The following is a 12,135-nucleotide window of genomic DNA, read 5'->3' as shown; positions in this document are numbered from 1 at the left end:
TGCTCCTTGTGTGGCGGCCTTGCCTGGCACCTCCTGCACTGGATGGACCTCTAGGTGGACCATGCAGAGCAGCCAGAAACTCTGGGGATGCCTTGGCAATGGTCAGAGCAAAGGGCTGGGCTGGACGGCGGGCTCAGTGAGCCCCCTTTATGCTCCAGCCTTTGGAAGAGCAGCCGCTTTCACAGGTGGCATCCGCATCCCTGTCCCCATCCCTCAGCTCCCTTGGTGGGTCTCAGGATGGACCGTCCAGGGCTGGTGACTCACGGCTTTGCGCTTAATCGCTCTGTATGTGCATCCGTTCCCCACAGAAACTTTTGAGCGTTAGCCAATTTAACCACACTTGAAGACGACCGTGGTTCTGGAGGACTCCAAGTACCTGCGAGTGCGGTGAAAGTGGAAAAGCTTGACCTGGGGTTTGCAGTAACAACCAAATCCCTTGGAGGCTGCTTCTTCCCTGGGTCACTTGCTCCCATCAGCGGCCCATTGGCACCACCCCAATGGCTGAACGCCCTGTGCCCACCATGGGGAGCATCAGGGGTGTGGTGACCCCCTTCCTTCAGGAGAGGGCTCCTCTCCTCTGCTGTCCCTTCTTATGAGGACTAAACCTGGGGCCAGCCCTCTGGGCTCTTTGGAACAAGCCCTTTTAGTCCTTCTATTGCTGTGTCTCCTTTCCACGGTCCTACAGAAGATCTTTGTGGCCTTGGATGGCACTGAGCTACCCACAACGGGAATAAGGACTCAGTGGCATCCTGGGAGGACCACAAGCTCCTGAGAGAGCTCAGCCCCGCCAGAGACCCTGGATCCTCTCAGCAGAGGTCTCTGCTGGGTCCATCCCGTCCTCACCCAGTGGCTACCAGCACCGGTCCAGCCAGGAGTTTCACAGCCTTTCTCAATCACCAGCTCAGCCCACGGACCCAGTGTGGCTGGTCATACCCTCGGGCCCCGACCCAGCCCTGCGCTGGGGGAGCTCATTGCTCCGGACAGGCAGTACCCATGGCCTGAAGGAGCTGGGTGGCCGATGTCCCCTGCTCACCTCCAGCAGCTCGCGGCTGCCACCTCCACCTGTCCCAGCTCAGTCGCACCAGCTCCCGCCTCCTCCTGCCCGAAGACCCCGGGCCAGCCGGGCTGCGGCCACGTGGTCCCCACTCACGTCCCATCTGCCCTTTGCCGCCATTGGTTTTCATTCGCTTTTCAGGTTCCTCAGCTCTGGTCTCTGCTTCCCCAGTTTTGGAGGACAAGGTCTACCCACGCGCCGCTCTCCGCCTTGCCGGTGCCGGCCCCTTGCAGCTCCGTCTTTGCATCGGCTGTATCCCACATCCTTGCGGGAAGGTGACTCCCCCCATCTCAGGGCAACAGCACCTTCCCAGGGTAAATCCCGGGGGGCCTCGGCTGGCCGTTTTGGGGGGCTTTTGGCTGTTTTGTGCCCAGCCCGCCGCCTCCCGGAGCCTGGCCCCGTGGGAACCGGCACCCCAAAACCAGGCACGGGCCAAACCCGCCCTGGAAGCCCTCTCTGCCGCCACTGCCCTGGCTCCGGGGAGGCGAGGAGTGGGGGTCCCGGCGGGGTTTTGGGTCTGGCCAGAGCTGGGAACATCCCTGCCCTCTTTGTGCTCCCCCTGGTAAGCAGCGCAGTGCAAACATCAGCCGGGTTCTTTGAAATGAAAATAAAACTGATAAAAGTCGGGCAAATCCTCCGCCCCGGCCCCCGCTGCTGGCCCAAGCGGTGGCTCTTTCTGCCGCCGCGCCAGCTCCCGCAGTTATAAATACATTATGTATGCCGGTGTCCGTCGGCCAGAGCCTTTTGTTGATGCTGAATATGTCCTGGCCAACAAAAGTGGACTGGATTAGCCACAGTGGATTAAAAGATTTTCTTCTTAGAGTTTACCTAATAATATAACAATTGACATAGAAGGTCTCTTTGAACCCTACACGACTCTCTTATTTTACCATCTGTGAGTTTGCTTTCCACACCGCTGACGGGGCGCCCGTCTGCCGATGGTGCTGGTGGTGGGAACGCTGTCCGGAGCCGAATTTGTTACCGAGCAGAAGAAAGCAGCCCGTATTTGGAGGGAGGCAGCAGGAAGGGAGAGTGGCTCAACTTCTGTCCTCCTGCCTTTGTCCTCGGCCCTTCTGCTGGTGGCCTGCCGGGCTCGCCATGTCGCGGCGTGGGGAGGGATGAGACCCAAGGAATGGGCTTGAGCGATGGGGAAGCCGCAATCCGAGGTGTCCGGAGAGGCCCCGGCCGGAACAAGCTCCCTTATTAACCACGAATTTTGGGAGAGTTGCCGAGCGGTGAGCTGGTGGAGTCTGCTCGTCTCGGCTTCAGCTGTTGGGCTCTGGCCGCTGTCTCCATTGCAAGATGGGTCAGGCAGCAGCAGCAGCGACACCGGGAAACATGGAGGGCAGCAGCGGCAGGGGAGGAAGGCTCCCCCCCATCATCCTGCGGCGCCGCCACCGCTCGCCCCCTCCTCCGGCACACCCCGGCGTCCCAGCCCTCGGGCTTTGATCTCAGACCGGGGGGGCTCCATTCACCAGTCTTTCATAGCAGCCTTTGGAAATACCCGTCCTCAGAAGTCACGAGTAATGAGATGGGGAGACGACCAGCAATTTAGGCGCCGCTTTTTCTCGCATTATTTTTTTTTTCCATCTCCATCTCCCCCCTTATTTTTTTTCCCCCCCCTCTTTTTTTTTTTTTTCCCAAAGACACTTCTGGAGCAGCGCCGACTTTGTGTGAGATCGCCGCACCACCCCAGACCTGCCCGGGGGGGCAGGAATATGGGGCTCGCGCCTCTCAGCCGGGGGCCTTTGATGAAGCTGCTTTGCGAAATTTGATTTGAAAGGCCTACGATGGCAATTTGGGGAGAATGGTGGAGCCTTTCTCCACCCGCCTCTCTTTGTCTCTCGCCCGAAAGGGGGGTTTCATTGTGGGTGCCGGGGCGAGGGGGTCGGGGCGGTGGCGCGGGTGGGGTGGGGCGGCGGAGGGGACCGCGGCGTGGGAGAACAATAAGCGGGGAGATGGGGAGAGCTGGGATTTCTCACCTGCCGGGGCGTTCGCAGTCCGCCATGACGGGAGCAGCCGCCCTGCTTGCCGCCGTCTGGAGCACTTTTTTCCCCCAGACTCTTGAACCTATTTCCCTTTCTTGGCAAGTGCGTGGCTGGAAGATGGGAATCTTTACTTTATATTGCAGCTTGGGCTTCCCAGCCTGATTGGCTGCGGCCAGGACCAAATGCTGGTCCTTCCATCCCATCGTCACTATGGCAACCGGCCCCGTTAGGCACCACCGATTTACTTATAATTGCTGGGTAAATAGTCAAGACAGGCCGCTTTCATCCCGCACCGAGAGATTGCTCTTCCTCGTTGCCTTTTTTTCCCCCCTTCTTTTTTCTTTTTTTTGGAGGAGGAAGCCCTAAAGAGCAGCAACACTTACGGAAAACTCTTTGAAGGCTGTTGCAGAAAGCGGCTGCCTTGCCCCGGCCAGCCTTTCCCCATGACTCCTGCTGCACAATGCCTCCATGCCAGGGCTTTCCCACACTGTCGTGCAGCCCTTGCCTTCCTCCTCCTCCTCTTCATCACAGGAGCCAGGCTGCCAGCCACCGCTTCTGCCTTCCACGGGGATTTCACACTGGTTCATCCAGAGAGCGCGGATGAGGCCGAACATCCCTCCATCGCCTCCGTCCTCACTGCTGCCATCAGTGGTTCATGTCCACAGCAGACGAGGTTTCCGCCCGGCTCTGCCGGCCCTTTCTCCGGCTCCACAGGACGCACTGGTGATGCTGATTGGGATGGAGCAGCTCGTACTGGTCCCAGCCGCGCTCCTCCCTAGAGGCCGAGATGCTGGGGTGCCCGCTCTGCCTCGCCGCCTTCACGCCGAGCCGCTCCCTGCCGGGTCCGCAAGGCGCGGAGCCTCTCGTTACCGCTGGAGGATGTCTAACGATGGACAGAGCGATACGCACTCTGGTCCTGCCTGGGCTTGCTCTCCCGCTTGCGCTTTCTCTATTTTAAAGGCAGCTTCTTTGTGAAGAGCTTTGAGCCTTGGCTGAAAGGGGATCGCTCACTTTCCGCTGAAGACAGGCTGGTACCTCTCCAGGTGCGTGCGGGCCCACCCAGCCCCGCTCCTGCTTGGGGCTGGGGACCGGGGCGCTGGCGCCAGGACATGGAGCCACGCCAGCAGAGCTGCGCTGCCCTCCGAGCATCCTCCGGCGGTTCCCATGGCAACTCCCCGGCTCACAGGGTCCCGAGCCGGCAGGGCTTCAGCCCCACGCCATCGCGGCTTCAGCCACACGCGCCCACCGCCCCACTCTGAGCCCACCACCGCAGCTCCCATGCCAGGGTCTCACCACCCTCCACCCCCTCTGGCCAGCCGTCACCTCCTGGCCCCTCGGCAAGGGACCCACCATCTCGCACCCCACTGCGGAGAGCTGCTCCACAAGCCCCCCCCCCCCGAAACAAAAGCACCTTCCTCAGAGCCCTGCGAAGGCCTCTAATCCTCCTCATTCTCCTGCGGCGTATCACGCAGAAAACAAGGAAAAACCTGAAAACAGGCGAGAGGAGCACAGCATTGATGGAGGAGAAGGGAGCTGAGCAGGACAAGGGGTTCTGGGTAAGGGTGACTTCACACCTCCACTCTTCGGTAGGTCCCAACTCCTGGGACCGCCTGGCTGGGCAGAAGCCTGCTGGCCCAGCGCCTCTGTCCGAGGAGACTGTCCCCAGTTTTTGGTGCCAGTGCCCAGCTCTGGTCCCACGCTTTAAAACCAGTGGTAGAGAACTGCTGCAAAAAGAAAAGGCCAGAGCTAATGATTTCTGGAGAAACAGCCTTGCAGCAAGACTTGAAGCTCGATGTCAGATAGACTGGGAGGTTACAACATGAGAAAGAGGAGAAAACACCAGGAACAGTGAAGCCTTGCTCCGAGAGCCAGAGCGGGACAAGGCTCAATTCCCAGAGCTGAAGCAAGGCAGATTAAAGCTAGGAGCAAAGCCTTTCCACCACTTGAAACCTCCCAAATCCACGCATGGCTTTCAGGAGGAAGGATTTAAGCAAGCTCAAGGTCCTCGACCAGACTCAGAAGCTGACGGACAGCATCCTGAGGAATGAAAAGAGCGGACACACAGCTAGCGATGGGCTACCAGGGCAGCTGGATGTCTGCTGTGCCTCAACTCACCCCACTTCCCCGCCGGGCAGGCGAGACACAGCTGGAAAGGTCCACCTGGGTCTCAACACACATCCAGGAGAGATCCATATCAAGGGATCTCAAGGAAATTAAGATGCCTTGGAACAAGTGGGCAAGTCCCCTTGCAAATAAATGCCTGGTTAAAGCACAAAGTGGGCGCTTTGCAGTGGTGCAAAGGGCAGGGCAGCCCCAAGGGCTCTCCGCAGAGCCAGGTGCTCCTGCGGCAGCCGAGAAAAGGGAGGTGACGGGGTCTGCTGACGCTACCTGGTTGATCAGGGCCAGAAGATGAGGACTGGCTAGCAGGAGCTGCACAAGCATCTTACAGGGATGCCTGGAGGCTTAAACACCAGGTAGAGTTCAGCCTTTACAAAGCCACACAGGGGAAAATCCAGCCTGACGGCACACCAGCGAGCTGTCCTCCCCAAAAGGAACAGCCTGCTTCTCATGTGGACGAACAACCCAGAGACAGCTGGGGAATGCCAGCGTGGTGCTGGGCAGCTCTGCCACTGAGGCGAGGGGGCAGCTCCGCCAAACGCCTGCCCCATCCCTCGTACCATCCCCGGGCTGCTTCTGCCCCCAAGGCTGGCCGGCACAGGGAGGGTGGCTTTGCGCGTCCCATCCCGGGGACAAGCTCTGCCGGTCCCAGCCCCATCCACACCAGGAGCACTGCTGGAGAAATCCGCTTTGCGGCTGCTCCCTTCTCCCTCGTGTTTCCCATCCCGCATGCTCCCTCCATCACCATCACCCCAGCTGCAGGTGTGCGACCCTGGGGGCACCGGGTGACCTCCTCCAAGCAGCCACGTCCCCAGGTACCCAGAGGCCCTGCCAGCAAAGCCCTGCTCCCATCTCAGAAATGCCGTTTTCTGCATTTGTCAGAGTGCTCTAACTGGCCTGAAACAGCACCATTTTCAGCGTTACCATGGCGATGGCCGCCTGGTAAATGCCTGCAATGGAGATGAACGTGGAGGGCAGTCAATGGCCCATGGCCAGTCCCCAGCTGGCACCACCACCCCTTGCACCCCCCAGCCCTGCCTCCCGCAGCTGAGGAGCCCGACCGGAGCCCGCAACGTGCAGCAGGAGCTGTGGATGGAGGTAACCCCGCACACTCCCCCATGCTCCGTGTGCCCAGCACCCCTGGTCCAGTGTCCCTGGTTGGGCTCAGCCCATGGCTGTAGGAAAGACTGAGGCAGGAACATGTCGGGAGTAGATGCTTTGAGCAATTGATACATTTGCATATGTAGATTTTCCGAGTTGCTTTTCTTATGACTCCTTACAGTAAAAGCTGAACTCCCCCCCCCAGTTTGCCTGTGTCCCTCTCCCACCAGGACCCCACGCCTGGCTGCCCCCAAGCCACATGTCCTACCCACAGTAGAGCCCAGTGCTGTGGGACAGGGCACCATCAGGCCACCGGTTTGCTGTGACATGATGGGCCATGCCATCTCCTCCTCGTCCCCTGCAGAGCCAGGGCAGCTGGCCAGGGCGAGCAGCGTACTGGGAACCAGCAGGACTGGGAAACCTGGCAGCCACTCACAGAGAACCACCAGGGCCTTCTCCTGGGCACAGCCAAGAGTCATCCAAGGCCAACAGCCCCAGGGCATCCCCAATGATGGTCACGCAGAGCCAGGCTGTTGTCCGCTGCTCCACTGCTCCAGGCTCCTGGTGATCCAGCATGCGGCCAACGGCTCTATCCCGCCATCCCTGCCCACAGCCACTTCTGGAGGTGATGGCTCAGTGCATGAGATACTTCCTTGGGTGGATGGGAGAAGCAGGAGTACAGTACATGGTTGCAGAAGGAGCTTCAGGCAGGATGGTGACTGTTCACACCCCAAAGCAGGGGAGGGAGCAGAGTTATTAGACTCTCCCTCCTCCCGCCCAGACAGGGCCCTTCCCCTCCAGCCAGAACTTGGTAGCTGGTCTCCTTCAGGTCATTACTCATCCACCCTCTGCAAGCCGATGGCTGTTTACAGGGAGCTTCACAAGGTGGAGTAGCTACTAGAAGCTACATCACAGAAAAAGTGAGGTCGGGAGGACCTCTGGAGGTCTCCAGTCCAAACTCCTGCTCCGAGTTGGGCTGGCTGCAAAGCCAGAGCAGGTCGCTCAGGACCTTGCCCTGTCTCTCTGAAAACCTCCAAGGACGAGGTGCCACCACCTCTCCAGACCCCATCCCAGGGCTTGCACCACCCTCCTGGGGAAGCAGTGTTTCCTCACACCCAACCAGCGTTTCCTGTGTCCCTGCTCATGGCCTCCTGCCCTTCTATGTCCCTCCGAGATGAGCCTGGCTCCATCTTGACCCCCAAAATCCAGAATGACTTGTCAGAAACACTACTCACTGGCAGAGCCGTGAGGACGTTTGCTGCCATCTCCCCATCACCTCTGAACATCATGGAGCAAACCCCGAGCAGAGAGCAAAGCTGTGGGGGTGAGCACAGCGCATACCCCCCAGGCCACCACAGAGCCCTCAGCACCCAAGTCCAGCTCCTCGAAACTGAGTCCTGTTGATCTGAAAGCAAACGTAACAGCGATATTTGAAAGGCGTTTGCTGGAATTGCCCAAGTGAGTTTCTAAATCTCTTCTTGATAAATGCCGTAGAATGGGGAGAACTTTCAGGCAGAGTTTTGCCCTGTGCTGACACCGGGTTCGTGATGGTTCACAGCGCTCCTAAAAACCTTGTCCCTTTGCAATGGCTACTCCAAACCGAGAGCCTGAAAGCCACGGGGGAAAACACGGGCTCGTCTTGGAGACTGGCATGAAAGGCCCCTAGGGACACTCTGCTGTTGCTAGCACTCCCGACATACTACTCACTGGTTGAGCGCAGAGGGGTTTGTTGGGAATTTACAAGAAAAATGCTGTTTAATTTATGCATTTACATAGATAATAAGTTTGTTGAAAAACATGGCCTTAATCTCCAGCAGGTTTTCAGATCAGTGACCACGGCTTGCTGGGAGCCTGGAGCCCTCAGCACAAGAAGGACGTGGAACAGTTGGAGCGGGTCCAAAAGAGGGCTACAAAAATGATCCGAGGGCTGGAGCACCTCTGCTATGAGTACAGGCTGAGAGAGTTGGGCTTGTTCAGCCTGGAAAAGAGAAGGCTGTGGGGAGACCTGATTGCAGCCTTTCAGTACTTAAAAGGAGCCTATAGGAAAGATGGGGACAATCTTTTTAGTAGAGACAGCAGTGACAGGACGAGGGGTAATGGTTTTAAACTAAAACAGGGTAGGTTTAGGCTGGATATAAGGAAGAAATTCTTTACAATGAGGGTGGTGAAACACTGGAACGGGTTGCCCAGAGAGGCAGTGGAGGCCCCATCCCTGGAAACCTTCAAGACCAGGTTGGACACGGCTCTGAGCAACCTGATCTAGTTAGCGGTGTCCCTGCTGGCTGCGGGGGGGGTTGGACTAGATGACCTCTAGGGGTCCCTTCCGACCCAAAACTTTCTATGATAAGAGACGAAATTCAAACGTTGCTTGAAGGTGTCAGCTAACTACCCCAGCCAAAACCAGGACACACGGGCTTGGGAATTCAGAACCACAAAGTCACTACGCACGGCCCAGCCATCCCAACCGAGGCTTTTCCAGCTTGGGTGCTTTCCGCAATTAACCTTTTTCTCTGATCTATTATTTTGCAGTGTTGGGTTTGAGGATGACTGAACACCAATCCCCCTCCACAACCAGCACGCAGGCTCACATTCCATGTTTCAAGGGACGCTTTCGTATTTGTGGCAGGCTCGCTGGGACCATTAAAGAAAATGGCATATTTGTGTTACCCAAGGAATTAATTAACTAAGAATCTTTCAGTCCTGGGTTGACCTTCTAACTTCCCAGCGCTGGCAGCCGATACCCTGCATGCACGCATCTCCCCACTCGCATTCCATGGCTTCATCCACCGACACCTGGAAAACCACCAAGGCTGGAGATCCCCCTCTCCGCTCTCTCCAGTGGCCGCGGGGGAAGGTTTTCCTCACCTCTGACCCGAACCTGCCAGTTCGCAGCCATGTCCCCTCCTCGCGTCGTCTGCCCCAGCCATTCCCCTCCTCCTCCATCTGAGCCACGAACAGACAAAACCGCCTGGGCATGGGGGTCACTCCTTGCCATGCGGCACTGGTGCGGTTGGTGACGGACCCTGTCGCACCTCCCTGGGACCGCCTGGCCCTGGGGGCACCGGCAAGGGCTGTCACCGCAACACACACTCGCGGCAGGTGGCCTTCGAGGTGGCCTCCCCGGCTGCGACCCTGCAGGGCGGCTCTCGGGAGCCCACGGCGTCGCAGTCCGCGGGGTGCCCCGGCAGAACGCGGGGCGTGCCCCAAGCCCTTCCCCTGGCTGTGCTTACAGATGCGCCGCTGAGCGATGCTCATCTGCGACGGCCTCCGGCAGAGCGCTACGGTCGGGTTTGGATAACTAGCCCCGTTTTCCTGCCCCGTCAGAAACCCTCCCCACGCTGGCCGCAGTCCTTGCGCAGGAAAATAAAACAAAAAAGTGATTCTGCGGACAAGATGCGAGCTAGCAGCCCTCTTGCCCAGGAACTGCACTGACAGACCGGCACAAACCTTGGCCCGTCAGTTGTCCTCGGCATTTTTCCTTTCATTGCTCTCTTGCTGAGATCGTTTTTCACCGCTTCCCCTTCCGAGCAGTCTCTGCTGCTACTGCAGCCTGATCGAAGCTGCCAAATTCAAGGTGACCCGGGGCAGGGCTCTCTGGCAGTCTGCCGGTGGCTGTCGCGTCCTCACAAGCTGCAGGGTCTCCGCTCCCAGCCTGCACGTTGGCATTTGCCGTGCACGCTGCCGTGGTGCTCGGGACCCCGGGGTGGCTGACGCTGGGACATGGCCGGTGCGTGGTGACCTCCACGGTGCTCGGGTCCGAGCCGTGCTCAGGGCCAGGCCCTTCCCCTGCCCCGGGGTGGATTTGCAGCCTCAAGCTGACAGCACCCAGTTTGCACCTCCCGGTCTGTGGCATCTGTGGCTTCCCGGGAAGACGCTGTCACAGCAAACTACCAGCTCCTCCAACTCCCCTTGTGCAGGCAGCGAAGGAACCCAGTACCCACCAGACTGAGCCCACCTCGACAGATAAAACCCGCCACCACCATGCAAGCAGAATCCAGCTCCATCCGTGGTCAGAGCTGCATAAAATCAGGACAGGTCTAACACTGGCCCCTAAGTTACTCCTCCACCTCCTCAAGGTAACCTGGGTGGGGGTATCGTGCCCAAACTACCCCGGATACTGCACAGAGGCTCCCTCCCTCCCTCCCCGTCGCGAGACATTTGCTGCTCTGCCTCGCAGGAGGACGAGCCAGCCCTGCATGGCTGTGGCTGTGCAACCAGGGACTTGGCTTTCCCTGAAGCTGCAGCACCCCCAGTTTGCAAGCACAGTTTCCAGCTTTCCTCACGTCAGGAGATTATCTCCATGAGAGCACGTCCTTGGGGGGAAGCTCCTGGCCACATCCAGCACGGGTGTAGGGACAGGAGCAAGGGGAAGGCTGCTCAGCGAAGGCAGGGTGAGAGAACAGAAGGCTCCAACTCAGAAGTCAAGATCAACAATGTCCCCAGTAGCTTCCCTGTGGAGAAGCTCCTGCAGCTCCTCCTGTGCCCCCACCAGCACCCCCTGCTCCCAGCGGGACAGGAGTTCTCCCCCAGGTCTGGCCAAAAGCTCCCGCTACCCCTGGTCACCCACCAAACCTCCCCGAGGCAGCAAATCCTGCAGAAGAGGCACGTGCGATGAGCAGCACTGGAGAACGGGCTCAACTTCAAGGACACCACCAGCAGCGCAGCTGGGGAGGACGTGCCGCCAAAGCTCTCTCCGAGAGACACAGCACCACACAACTGAAAAATAACTTTACATAACTAAACCCTGCAGTTTACGGAGAAGGCGTCGATAATTGCCCGCTCCGCCACCCCGAGCAGCCCCTGAGGAGCTGTGAGGCACTTGGGGACCCCCAGGGCGGAGAACAGGGTCCGAGCAGGCGCCAGCCACGCTCTGCTGCGGGCCAGAGCCGCACCGGCACGTTCCAGTACGGCTACGGAGGGGGGCCGGGACAGAGCCACAGTCTGGAGCTTTGCTCAGAGCTACATTAAAATGCTTGAACTGTGCTAGCCCTAATGATGAGCAGAGCTGTCAAACAAGGAGCTTGTCCCAGCTAATTATCTCTAACGAGGGCAGAGTGTCAGGGTCCCCGAGGAGCTGGGCAGCAGCTTCCCACTCAGCTCAGCTGCAGAAGAGGGAGAAGATAAGCAAATGTCATTGTGCTGGCCTAGCTACAAAACCATTAATTAGGGAAATGCAAACTTCTATGCCAGTTTGCTCTGAAGAACCTGGACTCGCCGGAGCCGAGACATGCAGGCAGGCTGGAAACATCCCAGCTTTTGCCACAAAACCTGTCCCCCGCAGCGCTGAGCCTCCTGTCCCCGCGCAGACAGCGCGGCCCCAGCCTGGCAGCCCCCGACCAGCCAGCCTGGGGCTGCGCAGAGCTGCCACACTCACCCCTTGCGCAGGCTTGAACACGTTCCCTAGCCCAAGAAGCAGCAGAGAAGACTGGGTTTCATGAAACGCTGCCATTTAGGTCACATTCACCTCAACCACCTCCCTCATCCCCAGCCACCTAGCACAGCCCTGCAGAGGCTCTGTGCCTGCCCAGTGCTGCCTCTGCAGCACCTCTCTCCCAAATCTTTCAGGCAGACGTCGAGGCACTGGCAATTTCTGCTCCCCTGTGGTCCTACTCCATTCCAGTGCAGAGGGGACCAGCTACTCACTGCTCCAGAAGCCCAGTTTCTCTCTTACCACGGGTCCTGTGGCTCAGAAGCCAAGACTTGCCCTTATGCGCTAGAGAGGGGGGGCGTGTCTCATCCCAAGGCGAGGTTACGGCAAAGGCCCTTCCTGAGGCGACAATCCAGAGGCACAGCTCACATGAGGTCCATCCTGCAAGCTCTGCACTTGTGCCTCACCTCAGAGAGCTGAAGGGAAAGGAGGAGAGGCTGCTCTTT

The sequence above is a fragment of the Opisthocomus hoazin genome, chromosome 15, assembly GCF_030867145.1.
Source record: "Opisthocomus hoazin isolate bOpiHoa1 chromosome 15, bOpiHoa1.hap1, whole genome shotgun sequence".
Lineage (NCBI taxonomy): Eukaryota > Metazoa > Chordata > Aves > Opisthocomiformes > Opisthocomidae > Opisthocomus > Opisthocomus hoazin.
This window is presented reverse-complemented; position numbering follows the sequence as displayed.